This window comes from Hyperolius riggenbachi, chromosome 9, assembly GCF_040937935.1.
Source record: "Hyperolius riggenbachi isolate aHypRig1 chromosome 9, aHypRig1.pri, whole genome shotgun sequence".
Taxonomy (NCBI): Eukaryota; Metazoa; Chordata; class Amphibia; order Anura; family Hyperoliidae; genus Hyperolius; species Hyperolius riggenbachi.
Window position 1 is genome coordinate 232,748,321 of NC_090654.1, and position 13,132 is coordinate 232,761,452.

Here is a 13,132-nt window from a genome sequence, read left to right on the forward strand (position 1 = left end):
TGGGGGCAAATCGAACTTCTGGAAAAGTTCGCATTTCTCCACGAATGCAAACCAGGGACGTTCGCCAGCGAACCGTTCGGGCCATCTCTACCCTGCAGTCATCCTGTGCTGAGACTCTACAGCAAGCAGCGGCAACCCCCTGGAAGCTGGTTGGTTGTGGCCAGTTAGAGGATACTATGCGTGCGGGCCCCCGAGCTGCAATCACCCTGATCATGCTCCCATAGCTGGGAGCTTTCTGTGTATGCGCAAATGTTTTTCCCATGATGCCGTGCATGGGGGACCTGACAAGGAGGCGTGTGGCCGGAGAGTCTCAGAGGGACAGCGCAGGCACAGGATGACTGCGGTGGGCTGCAAGAAGCCCCGGGTAAGTTAAACTGCTTTTTTCCCCCTGACTTTAGATTTAGAACTTGCAGCTTGGTCCTTGCCAAAATTACCAGGCCCATTACACAAGTAAAGAGAGACCTTCAAATATGCTGCAGGTATTTGATTCAATATTTATTTTAGGGTTGTGGTTCTATAAACTGCTTTTTCTGCTGCCTGGGAAGACTCATTTTCGAGATGACATCACTGGGCCTCATACAAATAGCTACTGCGGCGTTTGCTGTTGAACTTTCTCCATATGAAAATGAGAAAAAATGCTGTTTCTGTAACCTGTTAAAATGCTTTGATTAATGCACTCATCTTTCCGAGTGGCAACGTGTAATGTCAGGTTAAGACTAACACCATAAGCAGATGGTCCGGCCGGGGATATATTTATATCAGTGTTACAATATGCCATCACACTAAAACCACACTTATTTTAGGATGCCGGCAATTACTTTAGAATCCCGGCGTAATGCATTCCGGTGATGCTGTCAGCAAAACGTCTCCTCAAATTGGAGCTGAGTGAAAGGCTTTTTATAAAAGATGACATTTTAGCACCAGTCTGGAACAGCTAGGCCATTTTCTTGCTTTATGCGGCTGCTATTTCCGAATGGAGGTGCTGTAATTACCAATCACATTTTTTAAGTGTGTAGTGTAACTTTCAAAGGATTTAGAGGCAAGGTAAGGAAAGAGCGATGGCAAAACATTCCTGGGATTTTTTTTTTGTCTCTTGCCGGAGAGGGAATTTGTAGAGATTACAGAAAATCTCATGCCTTTTTCATCTGTGGATTTTCCAAAGCCTTAGCATGGTATTTATTTTTTTAAAAGGGAACAAAAAAGAGGTCAGGGGAATAGAAAGACGGCTATTGAGGAATTCTTGTAAAAATGTTTCATCTCTGGCTACAGATGCTTGGATTCATAGTTCTGATGCAAAAAGGATGATCAGGTGTACCTACTCTACTAGCTTTGAGGGTTTGGCAAAAAACCTGAAAATGATTTGTCCCTTAGCGCCATCTACTGCTAGGAGGGTTGCATTGCAATTGTCAGTTTAAAGGACAACTGAGGTGACATGTGACATGATGAGATCGACATATGTATGTATAGTGCTAAGCACACAATTAACTAGGCTGTGTTCCTTTTTTTCTTTCTCTGCCTGAAAGAGTTAAACATCAGGGGCTTGATTCACAAAGCGGTGCAAAGTGTTTGCACGCCTGTGAAAAGCCCTTTATCACGCCTAAACTCAGTTTAGGCGTGATAAGAAGTAACTCGCGCGAATTTTCCGCGCGCAAAGTTTTCCGCGCGCAAGCGCACAGGCGCGCGCGCAGCACCCGGCGCTTCGCGCGAAGCTCCTATTAAGCCCTATGGGACTTTGCGCACGCGCGGTAGCTTCGCGCGAAGAGCAGCACAAATCGGTGATAACTCAGTGGTGCAAAGGTTATCACGCCTAAAGTCTTTTAGGCGTGATAACTGAGTTATCACCGCTTTGTGAATCAAGCCCCAGGTATGCAAGTGTCGGGGTTGGGACCAGGTTGGACTGGGTCTGGGTCAGCATAACCCTCACTAATAAGTAATTACAGCCATAAAATACTTTCCTGTCAGTAAATGGCTTCCTGGAGCAGGAAGGAGATAAAAAAGCGTCAATACTTCATAGATTTGAGCTCTGGCATACTTCAATGAAGGTGTCATTGAGCAGAGATGATGAAACAGCGAAAACTTAAACATTAGATTTAACCTCCTTGGCGGTAATCCCGAGCTGAGCTCGGGCTATGCCATGCAGGAGGATTGCTCAGGCTCTGCTGGGCCGATTTACAAATTTTTTTTTGTTGCACGCAGCTAGCATTTTGCTAGCTGCGTGAACTCACCGCTCGCTGCCGCTCGCCACCGATTCGCCGCTCGCCGCGTTAGAGGGTGTCCCCCCTGAGACCCCTGCGCAGCCTGGCTAATCATTGCCAGACAGCGTTAGGGGTGGATCAGGACTCCCTCTGACGTCACGACGTCCATGACATCAGTGACGTCATCGCGCCCGACGCCATGGCGATGGGGAAGCCCTAATGGAAATCCCGTTCAGAACGGGATTTCCTGATGGGCCTGATCGCCGGAGGCGATCGGAGGGGGTTGGGGGATGCCGCTGCTCAGTGGCTATCATGTAGCTAGCGCTAGGCTAGCTACATGATTTAAAAAAATAAATAAAATAAAATAAACCCTGCTGCGCTGCCTTCCTGGCAGTTTTAATTGACCACCAGGGAGGTTAAATATAAAATAAAACTGTGCGATATCTAAAAAAGTCATTTTTAGGAGAAGGAGGATAGATACATTTGTTTTCCTCATCAATTTATTTTCACCTCAGATGTCCTTTAAGAGCCAGTTCACACTTGCTTGCAAAATAGTACCCATTTAGGAAGTTTTTTTAAGCTCCGCTTAAATGCAATAAGCGGATCCTATGTTAAAAATAGGATCTGCTTCCACTTGCTTAAAGACATTGATCTGTTCGCTACAGAATGCTTGATGGAATGCAACTTGGCACACAAGTGTCAATTTGGCACATTTTCCCGGACCGGAAGGGATGTGTCCAATAAAAGCCTATGAAAACGGATACTACTGTCCGTTCTCCCTAGGCTAGTCGCTGCATCTGCATCGCCCGTTTCGATTGCTGCCGTGATGTAATATTCACAGTTCCGCCGCCCATCACCGCCACTTAGTCCCTTCTAAACAGCCTGGTGGCTGGTATTAGCATGGGGATCTTCATTGGGCTGCAAAAGACCAATGAGAATCCACAGCAACAGGGAGAATTCTCATTGGTGCATGTTGGACCAATGAAAATTCTCCCTGTTGCTAAGGAGAATTGGCCTGCTGCAGCCTATGGAGAGCCCCATGCTTCTGATGGTCTCCGGGCTGTTTAGAAGGGACCGAGGAGCGGCGGCGGGAAAGGTGAGTGGTTTTTTTTCAATGTAGACAAAGTGTTTGTAAAGTGGCACTCCCCATGTGAACGTATATATATGACAACATGCAGTTGGCGTGAGGAAAAGGACAAACGAGGCAAACAGTTAGTTTCTCACCCCTCCTCCGGTAACCCTTCAGACTTATTCGCACAAACGTGTGCTCAGCGGATCCAATACAGAAGAAGGAATCGCATTTGTGATCAGGAAGAAAAAGATAATATCCGGGCACCTTCCATCTTATACTTTATTGCGTTGCTTGTGTCAAAAGTGGGTTACATACCAAGGGTGTGTTTACCTGTCAGGTTTGCGCTGGTGGTGGTGAGTTGGAGGTGGGGGTGTCGGGCATCAGTTGGGGCCGTTTTGCATCCTTATAGACGCTTGGTCACGTTGCGCTCCATAGGGGAAAGGTGAGTGGCTCACCTGTCCCGCTGTCACCGTGATGCCAATGGGCAGACGTGACTGACGTGGAAGTGGACACAAAAGGGATGGTTGAGAATGTTGCATGCGGATGCAGAACGGACGGAATGCATCCGCCTCGCTGATGCTCTTTCCATTTCCATTCTGCATCCACTCAAGTGTGAACTGGCCCTAAGGCAGGGATATTCTACAGACAACAGTTGGATTGAGATGTCAGTAGAGATGGCCCGAAGGGTTAGAATGCAAACATGTTAGTGCAAACAACGTGAGTTCACATTCGCGTTAAAACGCATACATTTAGCAAGTTCGAGCCGCCCCCTATACTACATCATTGGGCTAAACTTTGACCCTCTACATCACAGTCAGTAGACACATGGCAGCCAATCAGGCTACACTCCCTCCTGCCCCCCCCCCCTTATAAAAGGCAGCAGTGTCAGCCATTTTCTCCCTCTTGTCTGCTGCTGCTGTAGTGAGAGAAGGGAGAGACATTGGAGAGATAGGGAAAGAGTTAGTTAGGAGGTCTTGTTAGCTTGCACCTTGCTGATATTTGTTGCTGAAAAGCATCACAAAAAGCTCTTTTGAGAGCTAATGTTCTTGTCATGTATTTTTTTTTTTGTGTGGCCCACAAACGCTGCACATGCAGCCCTGTCTGTCGCAGCTGGCCCTTGCTAATTGCTATACTGAGCCAGGCCTGTGCTATTCAGTGCATACCTTTTCACTGCACCTGTGTGACTGCACATTGTTATACCAGCAGTCACTGCATACCTTTCACTGCATCTGTGTGACAGCACGCTGTTTTATATACCACTCAGTGCATACCTTTTCACTGCACCTGTGTGACTGCACATTGTATTATACCAGGCAGTGCATACCTTTCACTTGAATGGATGGCAGACTTGCCCTCCATAACAGATTCTTATTATAGGATTTCAAGTGTATTCATCTCATCATTATACAGCAGTCAGTGCATACCTTTCACTGCATCTGTGTGACTGCACATTCTATTATACCAGCAGTCAGTGTATAACTTTGACTGCATCTGTGTGACTGCATACTGTATTAGTCAAGTCATTGCATACCTTCCACTGCATCTGTGACTGCACATTGTATTATACCTGGCACTGGCAGTCAGTGCATACCTTTCACTTGAATGGATGGCAGACTTGCCCTCCATAACAGATTCTCTTTAAAGGATTTCAAGTCTCATCATTATACAGCAGAGCCTCGAAAGAGTCCTCCTGTATTGTTATATTTCATCACTACCTCCCTGAGTCTGGATTTGCGTGCCGTGCCTGCTGCCTTCCTTGAATGTGTGGTGGTAGCCCTTTCTTAGGCTCCCACACCGGACCTGATTCCCGGCCCGTTACCCGTGGTCACCATGGTACTGAGAAAGTACCATGGAAACTTTATCACACAGTTGAATGAATGGCAGACTTGCCCTCCATAACAGATTCTCGTTGAAGGAACTGAACAGACAGCAGAAAAAGTAATAAAAAAAATATAAGCTTTAACAATGGTAGAGAAAGAACCATCGACAGTCTGAGCAATGATGAACCCCTGGGCTGGAGGCATTGTCAGTGAGAAGAAAAGACGCCTAGGTCAAAAAAGTGTTCAGTACCTCACCTTCACCAAAATGAATGAGGCATGGATCCCGAAGGGATGCTGCCTGCCCCAAGGCTAAGTCAGTCCCCACACACAGCATCTTTGCCTGCAGGCCGCTTGACTGCCTTCTCCGCCACCACCAACAAGGTCCAGAACTCCAGGTGGATTCCTGAATTTTTCAGGCCGCTAACAAAAAGAATAATAATTTTTCTGGTGCGTGTACATGCTTGCCAAAATGTTCTAGCTGCACTGCGGCTGCAACAACAAAACAAAAGGCATGTACAAGTGTCAATTCCCCTTTGTGAGCATTACCTTGCCGCGGTGAAGGGGCTTGCGTATCACAATGAAGCAATGACTGGCTATATGAGTGTGTTATATGAGAGAGTGAGACCCAAGATAATAAGGTCGTTGCTTCATTGTGAACAGACCAAATTTGATCAGCTAGACAGTCACTGTTGTTCTGCCATTGTGCTACCTCAGCCTGACCATATGGGCTTGAAAACCGCCATTGCCTGCACTCTCACCATCGTGCACACCAGTCCAGCACAGCCATCACTACACAAACAGCTGTTTGCGGTGCGTTAAACAGTGAGTTTGGTCTGTCAATGTGAAGCAGTAGTACACTACTTACACTACCTGCTGATCCATGTCTACACACGCAAGATGTTTTCAAGCACTTTATGCCTCCAATTTAGCAATGCAATGTGATTTCTGCCCTTTAGGAATTATAACGCTGCTGTGCGTCAAATCCGTAATTTTCCCAGGGACTTTTGACGTGTATCCCACTCTGCCATGCCCCCCTCCAGCTGTTAAACCCCTTGAAACATCTTTTCCATCACTTTTGTGGCCAGAAACAGTGTTTGTATTTTTCAAAGTTCGCCTGTCCATTGAAGTCTATTGCTGTTCCCATGGTTCACGCAAACTTTTGCGGAAGTTCGCATTAGAGGTGCGTGAACCAAAAATCGGAGGTTCGAACCATCTCTAGATGTCAGCTGTGTCACTGGAGAACACATTGGCTGTTCCGTAATACATTAAAGGAATACTATCGATTCACATATTTTTTTTAATTGACACAGGAATTGTTTGGGAAGTGCTGCTACTACTGGTGTATACATTTTAGTAGCAACTTCTTTGTTTACTGTTATCAAAATACAGTCAAACTTTACTGACGCCAAAACTGACGGCTGACCGAGCCATGAGGAGAGGGGAAATCCCCCTCACACTTAATCAGTTAACTCTATGTGTAGCTCTGTGTGTGACAGAGAGAGAGAGCTCCCAACAGCTGCAGATCCTGTGTCCTGTGATTCTGACTGACGTGTCTGAAGAGAGCAGAGGAAATGTAACTAATTGTCACAGCTTTTCATACAGTTTTTGCTTTCAGAGTTTGATATGTTTGATATTTGCTTTCTGTAGTCTGATATGCAACTCTGCCTGTGCATTGAAGCAGAAACCCCTTCTGCAATTGATTTGTCCCAATGTAGCTAAATACTACTTTCAATAAATTACAGCTTTTGCCTCTGATATTTAACATGAAAAGTAGGAAAATGTTTACACAGCACACTGTCATTTTAGAACACTTGGGTATCAATAGTATTCCTCGATTGCTAACTTAAATAAGTACTCTGTAAAACTTCTTTTTCAGTAGTGATGGTCGAAATTCCTGACCATCCATGGAAATTCCGATTTCTGCCAATGCCGATTACTGATTCCCTGGATTTCCAATTTTTGTTTTACAATTGCTTAGTAACTTTTTTGGCCATTTTTTTTAAGTCTCTGATTGACCATATACTTCCAAGTTGACTCTGCACTCTCTGATTGGTCCAATGCTTCCAAGTTCTGTGATTGGACTAAAATTCGCAAATTGTAGTAATATGGTATTTTTGCAGAAATCCGATTTCCAATTTTTGAGTTCCAATCGAAAATGTCAATTTCCAATCGGAAATGGGGACATTTCATTTTTGCAGGATCTGAGCATCCCTATTTTTCAGTCTATACCTTACACTAATGAAGGCCAACATAGCCTGAAACAGCTGTCTGCAAGAAGGATTATATGGCTCTGTTGAACACATCGATTATAGTCATGATGCGCACCAGTGGTTACGAATGTATGCCTAGCATTCAGGAAGATAAAGGAATGATTTGCATATTTACTGACAGAGTTATAGTGGTCTATCATGGGAGTACTGTCTTGCTCCATTAAATCTGAATATGGTATTTGCAAATATCTTCTGTTTTAAGCAAGCAAACTGTATTTGGCATAGCTATTTATGTCTTTTTGGTTCCCTCAGTTCAAATACAACATACTAATTGGTCTGGCTCTCGATGACTTAATTTGGTATTCTGCAGTATATTATTATTATTATTATACTAGCTGATGGCCCGGCGTTGCCAGCGTATGCATTTGGCTGGTGTTGGCTCCACCCACTTTCTAACCCTAAAACCCTAACACACAATTACTCAATGGCCTAGTTTGTGAGCTTTGCTGTCTTTGGCATCAATCATTTGCATTGAAATGAAACAAATCTGATTGGCTGTTTGTGGCTCCACCCCCTTTTTTGAATTTGAACCCCAGTCACCCAATGACCAACTGTACCAGGTTTGAGGCTTGTGCCATTAACAGTGCAATAATGGCAGCCATTAAACATTCCCCTTGAAAATCAATAGGTGAATTTTGATTGGCTTTTGTAGGCTCCACCCACACTTCTAAATATTAACCCCAGTTACCCAGTGACTAACTGTGCAAAGTTTGAGAACCTTGTCATTAACAGTGTAGGAATGGCTGCAGTTTACATTTTCCCGGTGAAATTTGTATTTGTCTCTGGCCTCTTTTTGGTTATGGGGATAAAAAGTATCATATATGTTATTTCAGGTAATGTGCCAAATTTCATTCAAATCCATTCAGCCATTGTTGCGTGATTGAGTAACAAACATCCAAACATCCAAGCCTTCACATTTATAATATTAGTGAAATTATTATTAATTTAGCATTTATATAGCGCTGACATCTGCTTCCGCGCTGTACAGAGTATATAATGTCTTGTCACTTTAACTGTCTCTCAGAGGGGCTCACAGTCTAGTCCCTACCATAGTCATATGTCTGTATTGTGTAGTGTATGTACCGTAGTCTAGGGCCAATTTAGAGGGAAGCCAATTAACTTATCTGAATGTTTTTGCATTGTGGGAGGAAACCAGCGTGCCTGGATATGGGGAGAGGGGCAAAAAGGAGCGCTCTCTGGTGCATTAACTTTTTTTAATATGCTTTCTCTAAGCCAATAAAATCACACGTACAATGTGGAATAAAAAATATTGCACTTATCACACTGAAGAACAGAATCTCCGCGTCCTCTGGATGTTTCATCCGTCTTGCACGCCTCCTCACTATGGCCAGTAGCGGGGGATCCAATTGGAATATAGCGACAGCGGATCGGGGAACGCGAGGAGATGATGACGCAATAGGCGCAAGGCAGCTGCCATCATCTCCTCGCGTTCCCCGATCCGCTGTCGCTATATTCCAATTGGATCCCCCGCTACTGGCCATAGTGAGGAGGCGTGCAAGACGGATGAAACATCCAGAGGACGCGGAGATTCTGTTCTTCAGTGTGATAAGTGCAATATTTTTTATTCCACATTGTACGTGTGATTTTATTGGCTTAGAGAAAGCATATTAAAAAAAGTTAATGCACCAGAGAGCGCTCCTTTTTGCCCCTTCCTTTTTGTTTTCTACAGACACTTACTGCCTCCCAAGTAAGATAGGAGCAGCACTCGGGGGCAACTCTGTGGGAAGCGTTCTAGATTGGAGCGCAGTGGCTTGAGTTTGTTTTGGATTCTGTGGATATGGGGAGAACATACAAACTCCTTGGAGATAGGGCCCTGGCTGGGATTTCGAACTGGGGACCCAACACTGCAAGGCGAGAGAGCTAACCACTACACCACCGACAGCGTGCTGCCCTATCACTACACCACCACGCTGCCCATTGTACATTTATTTTTGTAGTAATATTTTGGAGAAGAGCAGACAAAGCAATATACAGACATTAGATAACTGCACAAGTCGATGATTTAGTTAGGTGGGGCTTCAATCATATGTTTGCATGATCCTTCAATGAATACTAAAAATAGCAATCCACTAAAACTAGCCATACCCAGAGCAATAGTGGTCCAACTATTATTATTAATATTTATTATTATTATTTTTTATTTATATAGCGCCAGCATCTTCCGTAGCGCTGTACATAGTACAAACAAATAATGGGGAACAAATATACATAAGAAATACAAGACACTGTACAGTCATGACATTGAATAGAATAAATACAGATACATACATAGTTGATATGTAGTTGGTACATGTACATATGTTAAAATAACAGCAGTATGAGTAACACTAGGAGGAGGTCTCTGCCCTTGCGGGCTTACAATCTAGAGGGTAGTGGGGAGGAAACAAAAGGGAAGGAAACTGTCACGATCGGTGTAGCAGAGAGAGGGTCTGATTACCGGTGAACTGCAGTATCACCGAGAATGCAGAATATACCCGATTATCGATGATCTGCAGTATCACCGATAATCCGATATAACGCTTACCTCTGAACACCTGAGTAGTGTAAGTGCTTGGTGCAACAGTAATACCTCGAGGACTAAGCCTCAGAAACAAGTGCCGTACAATATGAAGTACTGCAGCAATACAGATTCCTTCCGAAGGCCTGGACTCTCCCGGGGGAGGAGTCAGGCGGAGCGTAGGAAGGACAGAACGTTAGTGACACCTAGGAGAGAGTGTCACTAACAGATCTGGGAACTGCCTCTAGCAGTAAGGTCAGTTCTCGAAGTCAGGCAAGCCAGGTCGTAACACACGGACAAATACAGTACAGATTCAGAAGACTAATAAACAAGCAGGGTTCGGCAACAGGGTATCAGAAATATCGGGGTACAGAATCAGGAGTCAGATGCAGAGTCTAAGAGCGAGCCGAGGTTCGGCAACAGGGTATCAGAATGACAAGGTACAAGATCAGAATACAGAAGAATAGTAACAAGCTTGAGGAACCTGAGGAGCAGGTTCCCAATGAATACAGGATGGGCCCTAGGGCAGTAAATACAGAGCTGGCCCTGTGGAGCAGGTGCCCAGCAAATACAGAGCTGGCCCTATGGAACAGGTGCCCAGCACATACAGTGCTGGCCCTGGGGAGCAGGTGCCCAGCAAATACAGCGCTGGCCCTGAGGAGCAGGTGCCCAGTAAATACAGAGCTGGCCCTGTGAGCAGGTGCCCAGCACATACAGAGCTGGCCCTGTGAAGCAGGTGCCCAGCACATACAGGCATGAACTATCTCCTAGCGATAGAGATAGTTCTCAGGGTCGGGAAGGCCAAGTCGGCAACTCACAGACAAACAAAGTACAGGATCAGAAGACAGAGGCAGTGTAGTCAGACAGGCAGAAAGTCATAACAGATAATCACAATCAAACTAGTACTTTAGACTATCAACAGAATCTAGCTAAGTGTAGGATTACAGCTCCAGCTGGTCCCGGCACACTTTCGGATCTGACTAAGGGTCTGCGTGCTACCACGAAGTGATTGCAACGACAGGCAACCAGCAACTGCCTAAGCAGCAGAATATATAGTTGCTGGACTCTGCTGCCCCGCCCGAACCATTCAGCCAATCATGAGTCCTGCAGGAATCAGCTGACCTTCCTGATCAGCTGACACTTCCTCTGCAGGTATAAAGGTCCAGAATTCAGGCCCGCGCGAGCATAGCTCTCCATCTGCCTAGATGCACTAACAGACCCAGCCACACCAAGCACATGCTGCTGCATGCAAACAGCCGCTTTGCTGTCAGGACATGCAGCGGCTTTTCCGCGTTCCACCACACAACCAGACGCAAGCAAACCGCCGCGTAGGACGCGGAGTCAGCCGCCTGCCTCTTGGCACACGCGGCGGCTTTTCCACGTTTCCTCACAGAAACACAAGGATTAGTGGGTGAGCCAGTGTGCCTTCAATGCTGCCTATAGCAAATTATAGGCTTGTCGACTAGCAGTGGCACAACTAGATTTCATGCCCCCCCGTGAAACTTTGATGTGGCCCCCAATGTTTACACTCCTTCCTTTGCCTCTCTTTGGTGCCCTTCACAGTGTTTTTCACAAGGGTCAAAAAACAAGTGTGGCCATCGTGATCTTCTTCATACCCATAACAAGTGTAACCACAAAAACACCTGACCTGAAGTATAGCCTACTGCATCAGTCGAATGGAATTTCAGTAGTTGAGGCCCCCCACAGCTCTGCCCCCCCCCCCCCACACACCTGTGATCACGGGGATACTCCCTTCTAGTTTACATCCCTGCCAACTAGAAGAATAAAGAATTACTATCCAGAAAATAATAATCGATACCCCATTTGGCGCCAGTTGAGTCAATGTGCTGGTAGCACGATATTGTTCAATGCCATACAAAACTATGTCTGCTTTATGTTCCTTCCTTCCTTCCCCACTCCTATTCACTCTTTTTATTGTTGAAGTTGGTCACAATTGATGAGAAGCTTATTAATTGTCAATTTGGGAGCCAACAGACCAATGACAGGTTTAATCACTGTAAGAAGCAGATGAGCAATAGTATACATTAAAACAGATGAGTATATTGAGAACAACAGAAGGGGTGTGAGTAGGGTTGGAGTTAGGAGAATGTACATTGGGTCACATAGTGCACAATGTACTTGGAGAACTAAAGTTGGCAGGTTACATTGCTGAGGGCCCAGCAGCTTTCTACAGTGCCTTCTGACAGGTTGTATGGCACCTTTTGTCTCCTACTCCTGTTCTCAACAGTGGATGAGCTGGGCACAGGTTTCTCATCTTCCCTTGAACAGTGGATTGCAAAAGTGGGCTTAGCTGGGTTATCATTTACTACTCCAGCACTACTGGCGTATGGAAGATGGTATCTCCTTTGGATCAGCGGATAACATCAGTGTTTCAGGGGAGCCTGCAATTCATTTGAAGAGTTGGACAGAATTCAGTTACAACGGAGGCCACGTTCACAGTGGCCATTACATGTCGTTCCGTGTGACAGCAGGAATGCCCATGTTATACAGTGAAACATACAGTCAATGAAAAGTATGTTTTGCTTTTACTGTTAAATTACCATACCACAACCCGTTATACTGCAACCTCTCCAATGCACTGTGAATGTTGTATAGGTGGTTTATTGCAGTGCAGTAAGCCGTGCTACAATGTGGCGTTACACTGCAACCCAATGCACCACTGTCAATGTGGCCTTACTTGTTTTTTTTTCAAGGTGGAGAAGGAAGGTTGTTTCACCCTATGATTGGACTTTTAAGATGTTATTTTATCAGTTGTTTATTTTTATAATAAAAGCTTTTTAAACAGGATGGAGTGGTCCTTTAATATTGATTATTGGATGCAACTAGCTAAGTCTGTGCCAGTAGAGTAGGCATGAAAAGTTTGGATACAGTGAAAATGTAGGATAATTGTAATCTCTGGGTTATTGTAACTAATGCTTTTAATGAACTTACAACTTTCTGGTAAGATTGTAATAAAGGATGGCATTGAAATCGCAGGATCTGAAAATGTAATATATATGATAATATACACAAGCCTATTAGCGTAAGTAATATACAGTTAATTACAACATAGCAGCTTAAGGGCAGAAAGCTAAATTAGTACAAAATTACAGAATAAAAAATTCATACGATTATTTGACAGCAAACAAATTTAGAAAATAAGAAAACCCTTCTCAGCTGCGTTTAAGGATTTTTTGTATTACGTTGGAAGGCTATTCTAGAGTTTATGAAGAATCTCATTTTGCCACTGAGGTTCT